Here is a 3,380-nt window from a genome sequence, read left to right as displayed (position 1 = left end):
GGTGGGGGCGGAGGGGGCGGGCAGGAGAGAATTCGCGCTCTGGCCCTTTAAATGTGACTCTGGCTCCTGCCAATTCTTTCCGGCTGGGTAGATAATTCCGTGCCGGGGAAAGCGGCCTGCTCCATTCATAAAGTTCATTTCTGCAGGCTGCCTCGCTTTTCCAGACTTTTTAAATGAGCAAATATTTTCTTTTTTCAGTCTAGGGAAGTATTGGGAAGTTTATGGATTTGGGGCTACGTGCATGTAAAAATGATCAGAAAATAAAATTTTTATTGTCAAAGTGCTTAGAGATTTGCCTCTCGAGAGAGAGAGAACTGCCTAAGAGGTCGAGGGAGTCTGGCAGGAGGAATATGCCTTTGATTGAAATGTCCGCGTTACTCTGGGGGTCGTTGTCAACATGCTTTGCAGCCTTTTGCGTTAACAAGCCCCTCAGACGAATGTTTCAGCTGTTGCAGCTGTCCCTGCCAGACCTAATATTTGTAATCGATGTGTGCGTTTGATGCGTGCACAGGACAGAGGAAGAAAGACCCGAACTAGTTTCAAGTGCAGTGAGAGGGGGTCGGAAAGAAGGAACTCGGCTCTTCACTGCAGCTACCTAATTTTCCCCTACTTAACCTGGCTCCCGGCGTGTTTCCCCAGCCCCCTCCACCGACGACCACCCGGCCGCGGAGCAGGACCGCGGAGACCCTCCCCAGGCCCCGCAGCCCCGGAGGACTCGCTCGGCAGGGCCCGGCCGCCGCGGGAGGAGGGAGAGCGGCTCCGAGACGCCCCTCGAGGGGCGGGGCGGGGGCGGGGCCGGAGAAGGGGCCAATCAGCGGGCGAGGCTGCGGCCGGGCCGCGATTGGCCGGCCCCGGGGGCTCCAACCTCCGCGGCCTAAGACTTGGTCCTTTGAGCCACTGCATCCCCTAGCGGCGCGGAAGCTCCTGCAGCCTCCCTGCCGGTAAAGGCAACCGGGGTACGCAGGGGTCAGGCGGGAAAAGAAGGCCCAGGTTCCACCCTCCACTAACCCCCGGCAATGTGTGCGAGGAGAGAGTGCGGGGTTCTCTAGTAGGTTTTCCCACGGACCGTACTGAGCTTGATGCGAGGTTCCATTTGAAAGGAAGACATTATACCCTCTTGCTCCCCGACCTCATAAAATTCCCTACAAATACAGAAATTCGAGCGAGAAGAGACAATCCTTAAAATTAGGTTCTGTAGGATTCTTTTCCTGCGGTGAAGGAAAAGCATCAGTATTCAGCCTTAATTTGGTGGTGAGGCGAGCGTCTTTTTTTAATACACAACCCTTGTAGGAAGATTAGTAAAATTTATTTGAAAAAAGCTGTGGAAACATGGGTCCCCTGTTCTCGGATTTGGAACTTCTCTCGAGTCTAGTCTCCATCTTCTTAAATCTGACGTTTGTTAGAAATCAGGGTTGAGTTCCTAGATGCAGAACAGGAAGAAAATCCTCGTATTAAATACATACCCGCCCGCATGTTTCTCCTGAGCCCCTTTACCCCCAGTTTCTGCGGCGGCCCAGTCAAGGAGCAGCATTTCCCTCTCTCCCTGACCACTTCTCTCTGGGGCCAGTCAAGCCGCCAGCCTCTCCTCCTGCTCACTCCAGCGCGCTCCAAACCTTTTAATTATTTAGTTTCTGTCTAACCTACACAGGAAACCGCTCACAATCGTGGACAGACGAACGCACACACGTTTTTGCTCAAAGTCCCGAGACTAAGATGAAGGGTGGAAGCAGAGGGGGAGAAAAAAATGAAAGGCGCTTCCTCGCGTGTCAGTCCAGGACGAAGAGATGCTCGCCCGCCGGACCCCTGTCCCAAGCCACGCGGGAGTTTCCCAGCGTGGCTCTGCGGTCCTCTGCTCCCACACCTGGAAGCCTTTCTCCGCGGAGAAGTGCTGCCGACGCTACGACTTGAGAATATTAACTTCTGACGCTGAGAACGATTTTTAAAGACAAAGAGAAAAGATTTGTGAGAGGAAGGCCTTCCGGTGCAGCGGCGCCTTACTGATAACGCAAAAAAAAAAAAAAAAAAAAAAAAAAAACCTGGGGGAGGGGGGATTATTTATTTTAATTAAATCACGAGCGCCGAGTCGGGCTGCACTGGGATGGTGAGCCCCACCCCCACCCCATCCCCAACCACCTTGGAAAAATAAAAGATCTCGAAGGCCCCTCTTGGTCTGGGTGGTTTGGAGCTGGCAGAGAGGCGTGGGGGGCTGCGGCTGGATGCCCGGTGTAATGGAGCCAGCCTGTAGGGGGTACTTAACATTTAATTCCCAGCCGGTCCGCCCCTGTTCCCGGACTGACAGTGGGTAATTGGGAAAGAGGACGTTGCTCTTTTGATGGCCCGCGCCGGCCAGTCTCGCCGACGCCACACTGGGTTTGACGTCACGGGCCCAGCCCCAGAGCCGGGAGCATAGAGCAGGGGGAGGGAAAAGGAGAGGAGGGGGATACCAGGGAGGGAGGGCCGAGGTCGGCCCCGGGACCCACGGGGAAGGAAGGGGGAAGGGAGCGCGGCCGGAGAGAGGCTGCGGCGCGTGGCCTGAGGCGCAGAGCGGGGCTGCGGGGGTCTGGGCTAGGCCAGGCGCCGGCCTGACCCGCCGTGCCGGCAAATGCAGGCCCGGCTTCCTCCTCCGGGGGCAAGGGGGAGGGGAGGGGAGGGGGCTCGAGGCTGGGAGAAAGGGAGGGAAGGTGGTCCGGATTCCCCCTCTGCCGTACCCTGCAGAGCTGATCCTGGCCTCCTGCGGAGACGCTCAGTGCCCTCCAGCAGACCTGCCCGCCCCTCCCCGGGCACCCCGGCCCAGGCCTGGTCTACGAGCCCCCCTCCTCCCCTGGAGCGGCCGGCGGAGCTCGGGTGGAGAAAGCCGGGAGGAGACCGAGGACGAAGCTGCCGCCCCGGGCTCCCGTAGGGCGCGAGGCCTCCCTCAGCAGGGTAAGGGGCTAGCCAATGGCCTGGATGCCTGGGACCCTGGGGGCAAGTATCTGGGAGCCGAGCAGGAGACGACGCAGCCGCCGCCCTCCCACCACCACCACGACCCCACCCCCCAGGAGCCGAGTCCCTGCGTGTGGCGGCAGGAGCCAATTTGGCCTATCTGCAACGCCAGGCCTCGAGGCGGCTGCTTTAGGCGTCAAGTTGAGCGGGGTGTGTGTGCCCTCTTGGGGAAAGGGTAAGAAATGGAGCCTGACTTTCTCTCCTGGGTCGGGGTAAGCTGGGGGACCCCCCCCTCAACAAACGCCCATGTACAGGTCCCACCCACCCTCCCTCCGCGAGCGCAGAGGCTGCCCGGATGGAAGCGGGGAACCCGGTCCCGCGGGGCAGAGGGGAGGAGCTTGACCCCCAGGCTCACCCCTGGGGTCTCGGGACCCAGAGATCGGAGATCCACGAAGCCA

General features: G+C 59.0%; 1 long non-coding RNA gene across 1 annotated transcript in view; it reads right to left on the bottom strand.

The window, feature by feature from the left end:
* Window positions 1-1,284: 1,284 nt before the first annotated feature.
* The window catches only part of LOC112475626, a 7,649-nt gene continuing 5,553 nt past the window's right edge, over window positions 1,285-3,380 (bottom strand). Inside the window, exon 2 of the long non-coding RNA XR_003044786.1 lies at window positions 1,285-1,420. This is a non-coding gene — a long non-coding RNA (uncharacterized LOC112475626). The remainder of the gene's footprint in view (window positions 1,421-3,380) is intronic.

Source organism: Pteropus alecto, unplaced genomic scaffold, assembly GCF_000325575.1.
Source record: "Pteropus alecto unplaced genomic scaffold, ASM32557v1 scaffold11, whole genome shotgun sequence".
In the NCBI taxonomy this organism is placed as follows: domain Eukaryota; kingdom Metazoa; phylum Chordata; class Mammalia; order Chiroptera; family Pteropodidae; genus Pteropus; species Pteropus alecto.
This window is presented reverse-complemented; position numbering and strand designations above follow the sequence as displayed.